The sequence below is a fragment of the Dendrobates tinctorius genome, unplaced genomic scaffold (assembly GCF_039654945.1).
Source record: "Dendrobates tinctorius isolate UK_male_01 unplaced genomic scaffold, ASM3965494v1 ptg000014l, whole genome shotgun sequence".
NCBI lineage: Eukaryota > Metazoa > Chordata > Amphibia > Anura > Dendrobatidae > Dendrobates > Dendrobates tinctorius.
The window spans coordinates 16,613,339-16,634,601 of NW_027361682.1; the positions used below are offsets into that span (position 1 = coordinate 16,613,339).

Below are 21,263 nucleotides of genomic sequence, written 5' to 3' on the forward strand. Positions count from 1 at the left end.
TCACCTGTGCAATACAAAGGAAATCCTGAAAACATGACCTGTTGGTGGGCCTTGAGGACTGGAGTTGGGGAACCCTGCCCTATGGCCAAAGTTAATTAGGAGTTCTTATTATTATTATCCTTTGTAATCCACAGTAGTGTAGGGGTAACACCAACATCCTTGGTGGTTTAAGGTGTGAGGGGGTTAATATTTGCTTTCCTGGAGGTCTAGCATGTTTTGTAATTAGCTCTTGATGGTCTAGGGCAGTGATGGCGAACCTTTTAGAGACCGAGTGCCCAAACTACAACCCAAAACCCACTTACCGTATTTATTGCAAAGTGCCAACATGGCAATTTACAACAACAACTCATGCAGGGAGCAGGCAGGGGCAGCAGAGAGCAGCCACAGACAGGAGCAGGGGTACCAGACTGCAGATATAAAGAAATATGCTTCCTATCCTGATATATGCTCACCCCATACTGGTATATGCCCCTCGTCCTGGTATATGCATTCACATCCTCATGTATGCACCCTCATCCTGGTATATGCACCCTCATCCTGGTATATGCTCCCCCCATCCAGGTGTATGCTGCCCATCATGGTACATGCTTCCCCAATCCAAGTATAAGACCCCATCCTGGTATATGCTCCCCCTTCCCAGTATATGCCCCTCATCCTGGTATATGCCACTCATCCTGGTATATGCATCCACATCCTGGTATATGCTCCTCATCGTTGTATATGCCCCTCACCCTGGTATATGCACCCACATCCTAGTATATGCACTCACACCCAGGTATATGCTCTTCATCCTTGTATATGCCCCACACCTTTGTATATGTCCCCCATCCTGATATATGCCCCTCATCCTGGTGTATGTCGCCCATCCTGGCATATGCTCCACAATCCAGTTATATGTCTCAATCCTTGTATATGCTCCCCCCATCCTGGTATATGCCCTTCACCCTGGTATATGCACCCACATCCTAGTATATGCACTCACACCCTGGTATATGCTCTTCATCCTTGTATATGCCCCACACGTTTGTATATGTCCCCCATCCTGATATATGCCCCTCATCCTGGTATATGCTCCCTCCCCATCCTGATATATGCCCCTCATCCTGGTATATGCTCCCTCCCCATCCTGATATATGCCCCTCATCCTGGCATATGCTCCCCAATCCCGATTTATGTCTCAATCCTTGTATATGCTCCCCCCATCCTTGTATATGATTGTCCCATCCTGGTATATGCCCTTCATCATGGTATATGATTTTCATCCTGGCATATGCTACCCCCATCCTTGGTATATGTTCCCCCTTGCTTGTATGTGCCCAACATCCTTGTATATGCTTTCAATCCTGGTATATATGCCCCCATCCTTATAAATGTCACTCCATCCTGGTATGTGTCCCGCATCCTGCCGACGCCACTGTTCAACGCATAGAAAGAAAAGAAAAAACACAATAAACACTGCTACTCGCCTTCCTTCCTTCCCACATCATCTTCTGAAGCTAGCAGCTGATTTCAGCATCCAAGCGACGAGAGGCACATGGCGTCACTGCTCCCCCAATGTGCGTGCCCCAAGGTCGCCACCGCTGGTCTACGGTAATGAGGTGTCTTTTTCGTTGGTGGTCTACGATAGTCATTTGCCTCTCTAGTGACCTGGGGAAGTTGATGTGATTTAAAGTAATGAAGAGGTTGATGTCTACATCCCGGTGGGTCTAAGAAAAGGTTCACACCAGTTTCTCTGGAGGTTTAGGGTGGTGGAGGGGATAAAATGTCCACTCTTGCCAGTCCATAATGAAGGGGTTACTGTCTGATCTCCTGGAGCAGCTGTGATTACATATGAGAGGGCTCCTTGGCAGCTAGAAGGACTCGTTCCATCTCTTTGGCCTCATACCAGGAATTGTGCCACCCATGTGGTAATTACATGTGCTAGGCTCCTTTAAAGCCAGAGAATTCTTATTTTGTAGCTTCGTCTTCAATCTTTTAAGAAAATGAAAATTAATAGCCTCCAGGAATGGCAGGTCATGTTGGTGGGTCTTCATATCACCACCTGATCCCATCATTTTATTGTTCTCCCTCAGGGACGAGGCTGATTTACCCAACTGAAAAGCTGTATCTAATTCTGCTCTTATCTTTGTACTTTATATATAAGAGCTGAATAGAAAGAAAGTCTGCTATTCCATGAATGGAGGGAGTATTCCTCTGGGTTCGGCTCCTTTGAGTTACAGCTCTAGTGTTAATGATCTTCTGCAGGAATGTGCAGAAAATATATTCTTGTACATAGGAGCAGTATTATAGTAGTTATATTCTTGTACATAGAGGCAGTATTATAGTAGTTATATTCTTGTACATAGAGGCAGTATTATAGTAATTATATTCTCGTACATAGGGGGCAGTATTATAGTAGTTATATTCTTGTACATAGAGGCAGTATTATAGTAGTTATATTCTTGTACATAGGGGCAGTATTATAGTAATTATATTCTTGTGCATAGGGGGCAGTATTATAGTAGTTATATTCTTGTACATCCTATGATCAGTATTATGGTAGTTATATTCTTGTACATAGGAGCAGTATTATAGTAGTTATATTCTTGTACATAGGGGCAGTATTATAGTAGTTATATTCTTGTACATAGGGGCAGTATTATAGTAGTTATATTCTTGTACATCCTATGATCAGTATTATAGTAGTTATAATCTTGTACATAGGGGACAGTATTATAGTAGTTATGTTCTTGTACATAGGGGCAGTATTATAGTAATTATATTCTTGTGCATAGGGGGCAGTATTATAGTAGTTATATTCTTGTACATAGGGAGCAGTATTATAGTAGTTATATTCTTGTACATGGGGCAGTATTATAGTAGTTATATTCTTGTACATAGAGGCAGTATTATAGTAATTATATTCTTGTGCATAGGGGGCAGTATTATAGTAGTTATATTCTTGTACATCCTATGATCAGTATTATGGTAGTTATATTCTTGTATATATGAGCAGTATTATAGTAGTTATATTCTTGTACATAGGGAACAGTATTATAGTAGTTATATTCTTGTACATAGGAGCAGTATTATAGTAGTTATATTTGTGACAGACTCAGCTACTGCTGAGCCCATTTTCCTTTTAGAGTGGACCCTCTGGGCCGTGGCACCCACCCACCGAGCTTACCTTGTGAGAACCCACCCCCTGCACAGGGAGTGTAAGGGGCAAGACTAAGGGGGTGAGCCACCACGGCAGCTGGACCAGACGGCCGGCTCAAGGAGACACTATTGAGTGTCTGACAACAAGGACGAGCAGGAAGCAAGACGAGACAAGACGTAGGTGCAAGGTAACTTCATTAGAATAACTCAGGATCACATACAGTGTAAACAAGCAAAACGTGCAAGGTGCGCGCGTGGGCACGCCAAGGTCCATAACATGGTACGTGCCAGGTGGCACGCCTAGGTACAGGTAAAGGCATGATGGCATCGGACTCCGGACTGCTGGCAACGATCGACATCATCAAGGCATCAGGTTGCGGCCATCAGCTCTGGACGTCAGACCGCAGTCATCCAGCTCATGATCTCTGGCAGCGATCGGCAGGTTCCGGGCATCCGGCAGGCAAAGAGGCACGACAGATATCCAGGTATGGTGCGTGTTAGAGAACACGCCGAGGTCCAAGGCTAGGTGCGTGTGTAGGGGACACGCCAGGGTTCAAGGCTAGGTGCGTGTGTAGGGGACACGGCAGGGTTCAAGGCTAGGTGCAAGGCAAGGTGCGTGTGTAGGGGACACGCCAGGGTTCAAGACTAGGTGCGTGTGAAGGGGACACGCAAGGGTTCACAAAACAAGACAGGGTGCGTGTGTGGAGACACGCCAAGGCACCAGACAGAGTGCGTGTGTAGAGACACGCCAAGGCACGAGGTACGAGACAGAGTCCGGAGAGTGCAAAGGGGCACGCCAGGGTCCAGGCGAGGCAGAGGCCTGCGCCTGCAGAGAGGCACGCCAGGGACAGGGTTCAAGGACCAGGTTAGGACCTGTGCGTGCAAGAGGGCACGACAGGGTACATGGCCAAACCTGCGCGTACTATTATAGAAGCACGGGGAGGTATGCCATGGGCAGGCGAGGGCCTGCGCGTGCTTTAGAGAGCACGCAGAGCACAGTGCGGAAACAGCGTGAAGTGCAAGGGAGCACAGAGGGCACGGCTGAGGCACTGGCTAGCTGATCGGGCTGCGGCACTGACAGACGGGCAAGACTCCAGCAAACCCGACTGAGGCATGGCAGGCGACACAGCTGTCACTGACCGACGAGCACGGCTGAGGCACAAGCAGGCGGGCACAGCAAGGGCGGGCACGGCTGAGGCACAAACAGGAGGCTAGGAAGGTCAGGCGCATGCAAAGAGCATACGAAGAAACAGAGCAAGGGAAGACAAGACGAGAAACTAGGCAGGCTTAAGCAGAGTACAGAACCAGGAATGGAAGCAAAGGCAGAAACACGGAATCGGATCAGAGCAAGAACAGAGCTAGCAGCGGAGCGTAGGCCGAAGCCCAGAGCCGGGCCAAGGGAGAACCTTGGGACTAGCCTAGAAACGTACAAGAGAGCATAATAGGAAAGAGTCTAGCAGCGGAGCGTAGGCCGAAGCCCAGAGCCGGGCCAAGGCAGAGCCTTGGGACTAGACATGGAAAAGAGCATGAAAGGAAAGAAAGGAGGGATGGTGCGTGTGCCAGGGAGAACTACAGAGCACCATAGGAGAGAGCGAGGCAGAGCAAGCAAAGACTGAGACCATAGGGAGGAACAAGGCAAGGTACGAAACAAGGCATCGCAAAAACAGGCAAGGCAGAGAAACAGAAGGACTACAAGTCCAAGCAGGACAAAGATGAACATGGCACAACGGACAAACATAAGACAAGGCACGGGACAAGAGATGGAGTACGAGCACGGAGCGTGTGCAGAGACGCACGACAGAGCAGAGTGCAAGGGCACAGAATAAAGGGAGCGCCCCACAGACCAAGCAGCCATGCAGGTACACCACAAAATACTCAGGCCCTGAGCATAGGAAGGGGCGGCCTGATATAGGGCATAGCACCTCCTCTTCCAGGTCAGGACCAGGGGACCACTTCCGGGTTCAGATCCACAGGATAACAGAGCACAGTCACATGATCAGAGTTCCAGAGACGAGACGACTGCAGATCCAGTGCTGAAACCTAGACAGGTCACATGATCAGAGTTCTAGACATGACGAGATGATTGCCGAACCAGACAGTGCAGGATCCTAGGAAAGGTCACATGATCAGCGTTTCAGACATGACGAGATGATTGCAGAACCAGACAGTTCAGGATCCAGGCAGGAACACATGATCAGGAATCCTAGACATGACGAGAGGATCACAGAAGGCAGAGCAGAAACGCAGGCATCCTGCAGCTCAGACATGAGGTGAGTGTGCACACTGCTCTAGTGAACATGCAGGACAGCAGACAAGATATGCGCATGCACATCGCTCCAGGAGTTCTTGAGACAAAACAGACATGGCAGACATGACAAACATGGAGGACATGACAATATTCTTGTACATAGGGGCAGTATTATAGTAGATATATTCTTGTACATAAGGGGCAGTATTATAGTAGTTATATTCTTGTACATAGAGGCAGTATTATAGTACCGTAGTTATATTTTTGTACATAGGGGCGGTATTATGGTAATTATATTGTACATAGGAGCAGTATTATAGTAGTTATATTCTTGTACATAGGGGCAGTATTATAGTAGTTATATTCTTGTGTATAGGGGCAGTATTATAGTAGTTATAATCCTGTACATAAGGGGAAGTATTATAGTAGTTATATTCTTGTACATAGGACCAGTATTATAGTAGTTATGTTCTTGTACATAGGAGGCAGTATTATAATATTCCTGTACATAGGGGGAAGTATTATAGTAGTTATATTCTTGTACATAGGAGCAGAATTATAGTAGTTATATTCTTGTATATAGGGAGAAGTAGGGAAGTATTATAGTAGTTATATTATTGTACATAGGAGGCAGTATTATAGTAGTTATATTCCTGTACATAGGGGGAACTATTATAGTAATTATATTCTTGTATATAGGGGTAGTATTATAGTAGTGGGGGCAGTAATATTGTTGTACACAGGGGCAGTATTATAGTACCTATATTCTTGTCCATAGGAGGCAGTGTTAGGAGTTATATTGTATATAGCATCAGTATTATAGTAGTTATATTGTATATAGTGGGCAGTATTACAGTAGTTATATTCTTGTACATAGGGACAGTATTATAGTAGTTACATTCTTGTTCATAGGTTTCAGTAATAGAGAAGTTATATTCTTGTATATAGGAGCAGTATTGTAGTAGTTATATTCTTGTATATAGGAGCAGTATTATAGTAATATTCTTGTTCATAGGAGCAGTATTATAGTAGTTATATTCTTGTACATAGGGGCAGTATTATAGTAGCTATATTCTTGTTCATAGGAGCAGTATTATAGTAGTTATATTCTTGTACATAGGAGCAGTATTATAGTAGTTATATTCTTGTATATATGCGCAGTATTATTGTAGTTATATTCTTGTACATAGGAGCAGTATTATAGTAGTTATATTCTTGTATATAGGCGCAGTATTATAGTAGTTATATTCTTGTTCATAGGAGCAGTATTATAGTAATTATATTCTTGTACATAGGAGTGGCATTATAGTAGTTGTATTCTTGTACATAGGAGCAGTATTATAGTAGTCATATTCTTGTACATAGGGGCAGTATTATAGTAGTTATATTCTTGTACATAGGAGCATTATTATAGTAATTATATTCTTGTACATAGGGGACAGTATTATAGTAGTTATATTTTTGTACATAGGGGGCAGTATTATAGTAGTTATATTCATTTACATGGGGCAGTAATATTGTAGTTATATTGTTGTACCTAGGGGCAGTATTATAGTAGTTATATTCTTGTACATAGGAGTAGCATTATAGTAGTTGTATTCTTGTACATAGGGGCAGTATTATAGTAGTTATATTCTTGTACATAGGGGCAGTATTATAGTAATTATATTCTTGTACATAGGAGCAGTATTATAGTAATTATATTCTTGTACATAGGAGTAGCGTTATAGTAGTTGTATTCTTGTACATAGGAGCAGTATTATAGTAGTCGTATTCTTGTACATAGGGGCAGTATTATAGTAATTATATTCTTGTACATAGGAGTAGCATTATAGTAGTTGTATTCTTGTACATAGGGGCAGTATTATAGTAGTTATATTCTTGTACATAGGGGCAGTATTACGGTAGTTATATTCTTGTATATATGGGCAGTATTATAGTAGTTATATTCTTGAACATAGTGGGCAGTATTATTGTAGTTATATTCTTTTACATAGGGGCAGTATTATAGTAGTTATATTTTTGTACATAGGAGGCAGTATTATAGTAGTTATATTCTTATACATAGGGGCAGTATAATAGTAGTAATATTCTTGTACATAGGAGTAGTATTAGAGTAGTTGTATTCTTGTACACAGGGGGCAGTACTATAGTAGTTATATTCTTATACATAGGGGCAGTATTATAGTAGTTATATTCTTGTACATAGGGGCAGTATTATAGTAGTTATATTCTTGTACATATGGGCAGAATTACAGAAGTTATATTCTTGTACATAGGGGTTAATATTATAGTAGTTATCTCCTTGTACATAGAGAACAGTATTATAGTAGTTATATTCTTATACATAGGGGTAGTATTATAATAGTTATATTCTTGTACATAGGGGTTAATATTATAGTAGTTATATTCTTGTACATAGAGAACAGTATTATAGTAGTTATATTCTTGTACATAGGGGCAGTATTATAGCAGTTATATTCTTGTACATAGGAGTAGTATTAGAGTAGTTGTATTCTTGTACACAGGGGGCAGTATTATAGTAGTTATATTCTTATACATAGGGGCAGTATTATAGTAGTTATATTCTTGTACATAGGGGCAGTATTATAGTAGTTATATTCTTGTACATATGGGCAGAATTACAGAAGTTATATTCTTGTACATAGGGGTTAATATTATAGTAGTTATATCCTTGTACATAGAGAACAGTATTATAGTAGTTATATTCTTGTACATAGGGGTAGTATTATAATAGTTATATTCTTGTACATAGGGGTTAATATTATAGTAGTTATATTCTTGTACATAGGGGCAGTATTATAGTAGTTATATTCTTGTACATAGGAGTAGTATTAGAGTAGTTGTATTCTTGTACACAGGGGGCAGTATTATAGTAATATTCTTATACATAGGGGCAGTATTATAGAAGTTATATTCTTGTACATAGGGGCAGTATTATAGTAGTTATATTCTTGTACATAGGGGTTAATATTATAGTAGTTATATTCTTGTACATAGAGAACAGTATTATAGTAGTTATATTCTTGTACATAGGGAGCAGTATTATAGCAGTTATATTCTTGTACATAGGAGTAGTATTAGAGTAGTTGTATTCTTTTACACAGGGGGCAGTATTATAGTAATATTCTTATACATGGAGCAGTATTATAGTAGTTATATTCTTGTACATAGGGACAGTATTATAGTAGTTATATTCTTGTACATATGGGCAGAATTACAGAAGTTATATTCTTGTACATAGGGGGCAGTATTATAATAGTTATATTCTTGTACATAGGGAGCAGTATTATAGCAGTTATATTCTTGTACATAGGAGTAGTATTAGAGTAGTTGTATTCTTTTACACAGGGGGCAGTATTATAGTAATATTCTTATACATGGAGCAGTATTATAGTAGTTATATTCTTGTACATAGGGACAGTATTATAGTAGTTATATTCTTGTACATATGGGCAGAATTACAGAAGTTATATTCTTGTACATAGGGGGCAGTATTATAATAGTTATATTCTTGTACATAGAAGCAGTATTATAGTAGTTATATTTTTGTACATAGGAGCAATATTTATAGTCATATTCTTCCACTTAGTGACAGTATTATCTTTGTTATATTCATGTACATAGACAGAATGCAGTATGTTTTTCCAGATGAAGTAGTGGAAAAAATGGACTCTTTTACAAAACAAATCAAAATTAATAGTTTGCTCATCCTTGGACATTTATGACCCTGGAATTGTTATAAGTATTTTCTAAAGTATTGCCAATATTCTTCATTCATCTGGTTCCAATTTTCTCAGTGCTCCATTGGCAGTTTTTCGGAATGGAGACTGGTCATAGACTTTTTTTAAATTTCCACCATAAAATTTAAATTCCATTGAGATCCAAAATGTTTGATGGCCACGTCATTTTGTTTGAGTCCTTCCTAAGGATAGACTTCAACACATTTTTGTCTGTGCGAAGATGCATAATCCTCCTGAAAAATAACCCTTTTATAATTAAACTTGTTTTATATTGATGGAATGAAAAAAATTGTCTGAAACTTTGTTCATTGACTGTTGAAGTAGTGATTGCCATTTCTCTGTTTCCTTTATCTGATATGCAATGACAAGATGTGACTATATTCTTTAGGCATTTTTTTTTCAATTTGTTTTTATTGTTATTTTTTTTTTTTAAATTACATCATCCTCACGGTCAATGGTAATTTGTATTTCATCTCTGAATACCCCTTTCAACCAGTCATCCACAATCCAAAATTACTTCCCTTAAGTGCACCGTTACCTTGTGTTCTACTGTTCCAGTGTTATTACTTGTGTTCATTTTGCTTCTCTATATGTAAATTCCATGTTATCCAGTTAGTGTCTTACTGTCCTGTCATGAACAATGATTTCTGTTTCTACCCATTTGTTTTTCATTACTTTTCTTATGATTTTCTATTTTCAAGACATCTTGCTTTGATTTTTGAGTTCTGACTCTCTAAGCAACCAAAATCTTTTGCCACATTATGTCTTGAATTTTTAAAAACTACTATAATTTTTCCTCCTATATTCAGGAATATAATATGTCCCTATATACAAGAATATAACTACTATAACACTGTCCCCTATGTCCAATAATTATTGTGGGTGTCCAGAAATTTGTACTGTAATATATTCAGGAAACTCTCCTGTATTGTTTGTGACAGGCATGAATGTCCACAACTGGGTGCTGTGATTTTCCAAATGGTCTGTCCTGCCCAGGGAGGCAAGTGAGTCACAGGGAGAGTGAACGCGCTGTTCAGGAGAAGCACTGAGGGTGCAGAGGGATAGCGCTTAGTCTGTGGCTGGACACATGTGCTGCTGGTATGAGAGACCAGGAGAGTTTCCTGAATATATTACAGTACAAATTTCTGGGCACCCACACCAATTATTGGATCTACCGGTCCCTGTATAACCCAAGGTGTCAAACCCATGGGTCTGGTGATTTCCTACATGAATGGTGTCCTTTCATCCTCAGTAGCTGCTGCTTCCCAGACGTCTGTTTCTCTACATTATTAATGAATATACCCAGTACTGAATAGTGCCTACTTATGACAGCGGTTCTTTAATAATAATATATGGAATTTTGCATTACAGTTCCTCTCAGTTAAAACCAACTGAGAAAAAATTCTGTTTCTGATGAAGGTCAATTGTATGACCGAAAACGTTTAAAGAAGTAAAAGAAGTATATTTAACTGGATGCCTTTTACAATAAAGGAACTGTCAAATCAATTTTTCTTTTGAGTGCCAAGTTTTTGTACTACATTGTTAGTTGGCTGGATACCCGACTTGTGCACCTCTCTCCACACTGAGTGCCGTGTTTTTTCTATTTTGCGATACCCAAAAAGTATCGGGTATCGCCGATTCCGATACCGGAAACCCATGCAAGTCAATGGGGCACAAATATCGGAATTAAAAAACCCCTTTACTTGCACATCCAGTTCGGGAGGGGGGAAGAGTGTGGGCGGTGCGTGGGCGGACACTGTGCGTGTCTATGTGTGCGGGCGGGGTCTGTACGGGCCTCTCGGGGGTCTGTGCGGGCCTGCCGGGAGCCTAGAAAAAGAGGAAAGAACCAGTGCATAGACGTCCAATGTAATGAAAAAGTCACATAGCTTTTATTGAAAAACACAGGTTAAAATTGGCACAATGACAGGCAAAGGGTGACACAAAAAGAACCAGAGCAAGAAGGTACACAGGGTCTGCAAAACCCTCATATCCAAAATTGTATGTTATAACACCTAGTAGAGTAGGTAGAAATAGTTATGTCTGTTTAACTGAAGACTTATTGTCATAATCAAATGGCTACAGCACATAATAAATAGCAGGCCAGTTTATGCTACAATATAGGGTATAATCCCCAACAGGACTGCTATACTTAAGGTGATCATGCTGAGACCAAAGAATACACATAAACACATACCAGGAGGGGAGGACACTGGACCCCAAGCTCTGAAAAACCCCGACGTATGTTTCGGATTGATCTTCCTTCTTCAGGGGTGTGTCAATGGGACACAGAGCGCTATATATAGGGGGCGATGAAACAAAGTACCAATCAGGCGGGGAGACGCTGCCAGACCCCCCCAGACCTCCATAACTGCCTCGGCTGACGCTGACAGTGCACGGGGCCCCGTGACGTCAGACGCCAGACCACAGGCAGACACCCCCTATATATAGCGCTCTCAGTGTCCCATTGACACATCTGAAGAAGGAAGATCAATCCGAAACGTACGTTGGGTTTTTTCAGAGCTTGGGGTCCAGTGTCCTCCCCTCCTGGTATGTGTTTATGTGTATACTTTGGTCTCAGCATGATCACCTTAAGTATAGCAGTCCTGTTGGGGATTATACCCTATATTGTAGCATAAACTGGCCTGCTATTTATTATGTGCTGTGACCATTTGATTATGACAATAAGTCTTCAGTTAAACAGATTTAACTATTTCTACCTACTCTACCAGGTGTTACAACATACAATTTTGGATATGAGGGTTTTGCAGACCCTGTGTACCTTCTTGCTCTGGTTCTTTTTGTGTCACCCTTTGCCTGTCATTGTGCCAATTTTAGCCTGTGTTTTTCAATAAAAGCTATGTGACTTTTTCATTACATTGGATGTCTATGCACTGGTTCTTTCCTCTTTTTCTTGTATCTATTTGTCCTGCACTGATTTGCTATGAGCTGATCTTAATGCTCCTTATGCTTTGAATTTATTTACAAATACTACATGATGTTATTTTGTCTCAGCCCTGTGGTCTGTCATTTTTGCTTATCTGCCGGGAGCCTGTACGGGCCTGCCGGGGGTCTGTGCGGGCCTGCCGGTGGTCTGTGCGGGCTGCTGGGGGTCTGTGCGGGCTGCCGGGGGGTCTGTGCGGGCCTGCCGGGGGGTCTGTGCGGGCCTGCCGTGGGTCTGTAGGGGCCTGCTGGGGATCTGTGCGGGCCTGCCGGGGGTTGTGTGTGTGTGCAGGCATCGTCCGATGGGACTACAAGTCCCATCGGGCGATGCCTGCTACAATGATAGTGATTGACACCTTAGCCAATGATGGGACAGTAGTAGTCCCATCATCCGGCTAATGTGTTGAATGTAAAAAAAAAAAAAAACAACATACATACTACGTATATACTACATACATACTACATACATATATATATACTACATTCATACAACATACATACTACATACTGTACATACTACATATATACTACATTCATACAACATACATACATACTACATACATACTTCATATATACTACATTCATGAAACATACATACTACATATATACTACATGCATTCATACAACATACATACATACTACATACATACTTCATATATTCTACATTCATACAACATACATACTACATTCATACTACATACATACTTCATATATACTACATTCATACTTACTGCATACATACTACATATATACTACATTCATACAACATGCATACTACATATATACTCATACAATACATACATATAGACATACAGTACATACAACATAGAGTACATATAGACATACAGTACATATAACATAGAGTACATACTCACCATCACTTGTCACTTTGATCCCCGAAGCCAGTGTCATCTCACTGTAAAAAATATTAAAATAACAAACAACCGATATACTCCCTGATCCGCAGAAATCCACGAGTGTCCCACGACGATCTCCTGTGGAGAACAGCAGCATCAGCTGATGCGACCGCTCTCTAGGGGCCCCAGGAATACAATGACAGGAGGTAGGTATCCTTCCACACTGTATTCCTCCGCCACTGTAAAAAAAATAGTCCCTAGTCTCACTTTTGGCATTGCTGTGTGAGAAAGTTCCCATTCAGCTTTTGCCATAAAGTGAGACCAGTGAACCATAGTAACCTCTTAGTGATGCACTGCAGGAGATCGTCGTGGGACACTCGTGGATTTCTGCCGATCAGGGAGTATATCGGTTGTTTGTTATTTTAATATTTTTTACAGTGAGATGACACTGGCTTCGGGGATCAAAGTGACAAGTGATGGTGAGTATGTACTCTATGTTATATGTACTGTATGTCTATGTATGTATTGTATGAATGTATGAATGTATTGTATGTAGTATGTATGTAGTATGTATGTTGCATGTATGTTGTATGTATGTAGTAAGTATGTAGTATGTATGAATGTAGTATGTATGTTGTATGAATGTAGTATGTATGTATTATGTAGTATGTATGCTGTATGAATGTTGTATATATGTAGTATGTATGTTGTATGAGTGTAGTATTTATGTAGTATGTGTGTACTATGTAGTATGTATGTATGGTGTATGAATGTAGTATATATGTAGTATGTATGTTGTATGAATGATATATATGCAGTATGTATGTAGTATGTTGTATGAATGTAGTATATATGTAGTATGTATTTAGTATGTATATATGTAGTATGTATGTAGTATGTATGCATGTTGTATGAAAGTAGTATATATGTAGTATGTATATAGTATGTATGTATGCTGTATGAATGTAGTATATATGTAGTATGTATGAATGTAGTATATATGTAGTATGTATGTAGTATGTATGTAGTATGTTTTTTTATTTTTTTTTTACATTCAACACATTAGCCGGATGATGGGACTACTACTGTCCCATCATTGGCTAATATGTCAATTACTGTCATTGTAGCAGGCATAGCCCGATGGGACTTGTAGTCCCATCGGACGATGCCTGCACACACACACAACCCCCGGCAGCCTGCACAGACCCACGGCAGGTCCGCACAGACCCCCGGCAGCCCGCACAGACCCCCGGCAGCCCGCACAGACCCCCAGCAGGCCCGCACAGCCCCCCGGCAGGCCCGCACAGACCCCCGGCAGGCCTGCACAGACCCCCGGCAGGCCCGTACAGACCCCCGGCAGCCCGCACAGACCCGCGGCAGGCCCGCACAGACCCCCGGCAGGCCCGCACAGACCCCCGGCAGCCCGCACAGACCCCCGACAGGCCCGCACAGACCCCCGACAGGCCCGTACAGACCCCTGGCAGGCCCACACAGACCCCCGCAGGCCCTCACAGACCCCCGGCAGGCCCGCACAGACCGCGCATCATGATGCGCACAGACCGCGCATCATGATGACATCATTTCAGCAGCCAATCACAGCCACAACACTGGCTCATTGCATTATGGGAACTTCTGATTCCGGTATTCGATATTGTAAAAATATCGGTACTCGGTATCGGAATTCCGATACAGCGAATATCGGCCGATACCCGATATTTGCAGTATCGGAATGCTCAACACTAACAGCAACCTCACCAAAATACTTCAACAAGCATCCAGGGTCTTGGAACGGCGTTAGAAAAAAACACGCCTGCCAGACGACTTCACTGCTTTCAAACAAGCTACACTTGCCTTCAAATCAGCTGTCACCTCAGTTAAACAGCCCTATTTCACAAACCTTGTATGTTCATTATCCCACAACCCAAAACAACTGTTCAGCACATTTAACTCTCTCCTCTGCCCACCACTGCCACCTCCAACTCCCCTCATCTCTGCCGAGGACTTTGCCACCTACTTCAAAAACAAGATCAACCAAACAAGGCAAACCTTTTCTGTTCCACCACCCCAACCACTCCACATACCAGACCTCTGCCCTTCCCTAATGGCAAAATTTTTTGAGCCCCCTTGAGACTCCGCCCAGGCTTCACCCTAGCCCCGCTTCCACCACTCGAAATGTTCACAGTCAAAACATCCTTTAAGCAGCCACCACGACAAGGTAAACTCTTTTGGCCGGGCCCTACTCTAACCTATTAAACATTTGTTAAAATATCAATACAATTTAGGTATATTTTTTATTTATTTTTCAATTTTTAAAATGACCAATATTATGACATACAGGGGATAAATACCATGGCACCATGAGCAGACACCTGTTGTGAACACTTTTGACCTGGCTTCTGAGTTTTTGCTCCCTCTGCTGGTTGCTGCTGGTAATGGAGCTGGTCTGGCTGACAGAAGTCAATCACCTGAGGAGGATGATTGGCAGTCAGGTGTTTCAGACTGGAGAAATTTATGTGAGCAACCTTCCCTCAGTTGTTGCCGGTGATTTGGTTTTCTTCCTGAGCTTTTTGGAAGTCTGCTTGCCTCCTGCTTTGTCCTGCATCTTTCAGATAAGTTATTTGTCCTCTTGAATCTTTGCATTTGATCCATTTTTTGCTTTTCTCTGATTTCTGCTTTGCTGGTGTGAGTTCAGCCTTGTTCCCTGCTGGGACCTGTGCTGGACTCTGTTCCATATGCCACAGTTCATGTCAGTCTTTTCAGTATTTTTAATCCCCTGTTATATCAGTATCTTTTGTTTTGCGTCCAGTTCACACCAGAGTTCTGATTTAGTGGGGGAGAGGTCGTGTGGCCCAGTATTTTTGCATATCAGATGTGTTGGATTTTTTCTTAGGGTTTTTTGCTTGATTGCAGACAGTATCCTTTCCTGTCCTGTTCTATCTAGACAGTTTGGGCCCCCATCATTTGCTTACTCTATTTTCTGCCTGTGTTTTGTGCCTCATCTTGTCTCACCGGCAATATATGTTCGGGGGCTATCTGTTCCTTTGAGGTTCTACTCCAGGGCAGTTTAGCTTTCCCCTTTCTTTCTTTAGGCTTAGTTAAATCTTTGGCTGTGCCGAGGCATCTAGGGCATCGTAGGTACGTCCCACGGCTAATTCTAGTTGTGTTGTCAGTTTAGGAGTCTGCAATCCGCTAAGTTACCAACCTTTCTGATTATCTGGTTGCCTAGCCTATTCCCCTGCTATCCTCCTCGGTTACCTAATCATAACAGACACCATATTACCACCACATAGTGAACTATAATGCCACATACAGGGAACAAATACCGCCACATCATTTCCAGACCACATATTACCACCACAGTGACCGAATAATATCACATACAAGGGACAAATTCCACCGCACCATGTCCAGACCACATATTAACACCACATGATGACCAATAATACCACATACAAGGAACAAATACCACCACACCATTACTAGACCACATATTACCACCACATAGTGACCAAATAATAGCACATACAAGGAAAAAATAATGCCACACCATGTCCAGACCACATATTAACACTACAGTGACCGAATAATATCACATACAAGGGACAAATACCACCGCACCATGTCCAGACCACATATTACCACCACATGATAACCAATAATACCACATACAAGGAACAAATACCACCACACCATGACCAGATCACATATTACCACCACATAGTGACCAAATAATAGCACATACAAGGAAATAATACCGCCACACCATGGCCAGACAACATATTACCACCACATAGTGACTGAATACTACTTATCAGTAATAAAAAAAGCACAACACTAATATCACCATAAGTGCCATTATAAACAGGAGATCTGTACTTAGTATGCAGTGTGTGTACAGGTAATACAGTGATCACTGGTGACATTATTCACAGGAGCTCTGTATATAGTGTATTATGTAAAGGTGATACAGTGAATACTGGTGACATTGTACACAGGACCGCTGTATATAGTATGCAGTGTATAGTGTCAGTGTTCAGATAACACACTGACTCTCCAGTGGCATCTCTAGGTCAAGTCCTTCATCTTTGCTTTTCATCTTCATCCAGCACAGACCGCATATCACTTCTTCCAGTCAGGGCTCGTTTCTGTAGGAAATAAGTTATCTAGAGCACTGCTGGCAGAACACAGCCTCCCCCATTCAAAACAGTATGAAAAAATAAAATAAATACATCACTGCAGTAATAATATCCCTTAATTAGCCCCTATCTTAATAATATCCCCCATCCTGGCCCCCGTGTGTCTCATTCCTGGAGCCGGCCATATGTTCTCCCATCGTGCCCCCATGTGATGTCCCATCCTGCCCCATATGATCTCCTGATCCTGTCCCATGATCCTGCCCCATCTGACCCATGATTCTGCCCCATCTGTCTCCATCGTATCCATCTTGCCCCATGATCCTGCACCATGTGTCTCCATCCTACCCCATCTGTCTCCTTCCTGCCGCATGATCCTGCACCATCTGTCTCCATCCTTCCCCGTGTCTCCATCCTTCCCCGTGTCTCCAATCCTGCCCCCATGTCTCCATTCTGCCCCCTGCCTCCATTCTGCCCCCTGTCTCCATTCTACCCCTTGTCTACATTCTGCCCCGTGTCTCCCATGCTACCCCGTGTCTCCCCATCTGCATTCTGCCCCTTGTTTCCATCCTACCCCCGTATTTCCATCCTGCCCCCGTGTCTTCATCCTGCCCCCGTGTCTCCATTCTGCCTCCTGTCTCCATTCTGCCCCTTGTCTCCATTCTGCCCCTTGTCTCCAATCCTGCCCCCTGTCTCCCATTCTGCCCCATGTCTCCATTCTGCCTCGGGCAGGATGTAAACGCATGCTCCATCCTGCCGGTGAAACATATTGCTGTTTGCCGCTTTCAATAAAAATAATAAAAAATCCTTTCTCCTTACCTGGCTGCGCTCCTGCGGCGATGACCCCTCCAGGCGTTTCAAGCACGCTCTCGCCGGCGAATGAAAATGGCGTCATACACTGGTGACGTGCGTGCTGACTTCAGCTGCCAGCTTCCGATTGGCTGGCAGCTTTGACTATTGCCGTGCCGGCCCAACGGCAATAGAGTAAACCTGTGTCTCGGACGCAGGTTCAGTTACTGCATGGGAAAAATCCTGCCACTGGGGGCTGATCAGCAGAAGGGACGAGGCCCTATGCGGGCCCCCTCTGCTGATCGGGCCCCAATATGCCAGTCAGGGCAGCAATGCCCTGATGGCAGCCCTGATACTGTCCCCTATGTACAAGAATATAACTACTATATTACTGCTCCTATGTACAAAAATATAGCTACTATAATACTGCTTCGTATGTGCAAGAAAATAACTTCTATAATACTGCTCCTATGTACAAGAATATAGTGAAAACTACTCACTATGTACAGGAATATAACAACTATAATACTGCCCCATATGTATAAGAATATAACAACTATAATACTGCTCAGATGTGCAAGACTATAACTACTATGATACTGCCCCTATATACAAGAATATAACAACTACTATAATATTGCTCCTATGTGCAAGAATATAACTACTATAATACTGCCCCTTATGTACAAGAATATAACTACTGTAATACTGCTCTTATGAACAAGAATATAGCTAATACTGCTCCCTATGTACAGGAATATAACTGCTATAATACTGCCCCCTATGTATAGGAATATAACTACTATTATACTGCTCCTTTTGCCAAATAACAAGTTAGATTTTCATCTAAAAATAGTTTTCACAATAGCTACTATAATTTTTCTTCCTATATTTAGGAATATAACTACTATAATTCTGCTCCTGTTGTAAGAATATAACAACTATAATACTGCACCCTGTTGTGAGTTCATTTTCCCCTTCACCATTGAGGTCTGATGAACTCCCTCTTCTGGTGAAGGAAGTTAGTGAGGCTGATTACCAAGCACCTGTGCAGGATGATGATGACTGGGTGACTGGAATTGCTGACTGGATATAAGGCAGCCAACGCCCTTCTGCCTTGCTGGTGATCTCTCTGAGGGATTCTAGGAGACCAGTCTGATTCCTGCTCCTCAAAAGCTAAGTTTTCTGCTCTGCTTTTTGCATTTGTGTTTTGGTTTTGTTTTGCCTTGTTTTTCTGGATTTCTGCCATTCCCTGCAGGGGTGAGCTGAATTCCTTTTTGCTCTGTCTTCAGAAAATACCTGAGTACTGATATAGTCTTTTTGAAGCCTAGCGTCTTCAGGGCTTTTTTCCCTATCAGTCTGTTGGCTCTTGTTTTGATAGGGTTTTGGCGGATTGCAGACAGCAGCTTTTCTATCCTTTCCTATTTAGTTAGCTTGGGCCCCATGATTTGCTCAGCCTATCTTTCTATCTGTGTGAGTGTTTTTTCATCTTGCTTCACCGTCATTATATGTTGGGGGCTGCCTATTGCTTTGGGGTCTGCTCTGGGGCAGTTTAGATTTCCCTTTCTGTCTTTAGGCTATTTAGTTCTCCGGCTGTGATCGAGGGGTCTAGGGCACCGTAGGGACCCCCCACGGCTACTGCTAGGTGTTGTTGTTAGGTTCAGGGGTCTGCAATCCGATAGCTGCCAACTTCTCTGGTTTTCTGGACTTAGCTAGTATTTCTGTTTTTGCATCCTACGGTGACTCATTCATAACAGCACCCTATGTACAAGAATATAGCTACTATAATACTGTCCCCTACGTACATAGATATAATTTATTATACTGCTCCTATGTACAAGAATATAGCTAATACTGCTATCTATGTACAGGAATATAACAGCTATAATACTGTCCCTATGTATACGCGAATATAGCTGCTATAATACTGCTTCTATGTACAAGAAAATAACGACTATAACACTGCTCCTATGTACAAGATCATTAATACAAACCCTTATGTGCAATAATATAACTACTATAACACTGCTCCATATGTACAAGAATATAACTGCTATAATACTGTTCCCTATGTACACGAATGTAGCTACTATAATACTGGTCATATGTACAAGAATATACCTATTATAGTAGTACCCCTAGATACAAGAATATACAGATGAGTGTAGAAATATTTGGACAGTGATACAGTTTTTGGTATTTTAGCAGTTTTCCAAAACATATTATAAGAAACAGTCATATAATCAATATGGCCTTAAATGGAAGACTCTCAGCTTTAATTTGAGGATATTCACATCTTAGAAATGAGTAAGGGTTTATGAATTAGAACTCCTTAATATGTAGCTGCCTCTTTTTCAAAGGACCAAAGATTATCTCAAAAGCACTTTATTGGGCTGCATGGGCTATTACCTCGTGATGTCATTAATCGTTAAAACATTAAAGCAGATAAAAGGTCTGGAGCCGATTCTAGGTTTGGCAATTGCATTCGGAAGCTGTTGCTGTGAACCCACAACATGCAATCAAAGGAGCTCTCAATGGAAGAGAAATAGACCATAATTAGTCTGAATAAAAAGAGCAAATTGATCAGAGAGATAACAGAAATGTTAGTAGTGGCCAAATAAATAGCTTTGTTAAATCTTAAAAAAAGCTTGGATGGCCATGGAAGACAACAGTGGTGGATGGTCGTAGAATGCTTTCAATGGTGAAGAAAACCTCTTCTTAACATCCGCCCAAGTGAAGAACACTCTCCAGGAAGTTAGTGTTTCAGTATCTAAGTCTACTATAGAGAGAAGACTTCATGAGAGCAAATTTAGATGGTTCACCACAAGGTGCAAACCATTAATCAGCCATAAAAATAAAAAAGCTAGATTAAATTTTGCCAAAAAAAATCTAAAGAAGTCGCCCACTTTTGGAAAGAAGAATATTTAGAATTGAGAGTCCTCAGTGGTTGATACCTTTTAATGGCTAACTGAAAAGATGGTAACAAATTGCAAGCTTTGGAGACTACGCAGGTCTCTTCATCAGGCTGGACTAATACAAAATCTGAAGAATCACATATTTATACACAAGACAGCACAGAAATAACTCAATAGATAAGACAAGTGATGTGAAGCGGAATAGTCATTATGGGAGAGAGATAAGAATAAATATTGGAGCAGTTCATAGATAAGCAGTGTAAAGATTTTATTGCCCTTTGATTGCCGGTCTGGTTCTGTGTTGTGATGACCCCAGAAGGTCTGAGGAGCAAATTCCTTAATTGATGTCAAAAGACATAAATCCATGTGACACATTACTACCTGCACTGAATGTGTCGAAAGTTTTCATAAATTTGTACTCAGAGATTCTTCTCTCTCTGAGACTTGAAGTTACCTTTTAATACAAGTAATTTAATGTC

The 21,263-nt window shown here is 41.7% G+C and overlaps 1 long non-coding RNA gene across 1 annotated transcript in view; it reads left to right on the forward strand.

Annotated features, from left to right (window-relative positions):
• Window positions 1–29: 29 nt before the first annotated feature.
• Window positions 30–21,263, forward strand: part of LOC141072424 (uncharacterized) — a 30,764-nt gene continuing 9,530 nt past the window's right edge. Inside the window, exon 1 of the long non-coding RNA XR_012226683.1 lies at window positions 30–5,408. This is a non-coding gene — a long non-coding RNA (uncharacterized lncRNA). The remainder of the gene's footprint in view (window positions 5,409–21,263) is intronic.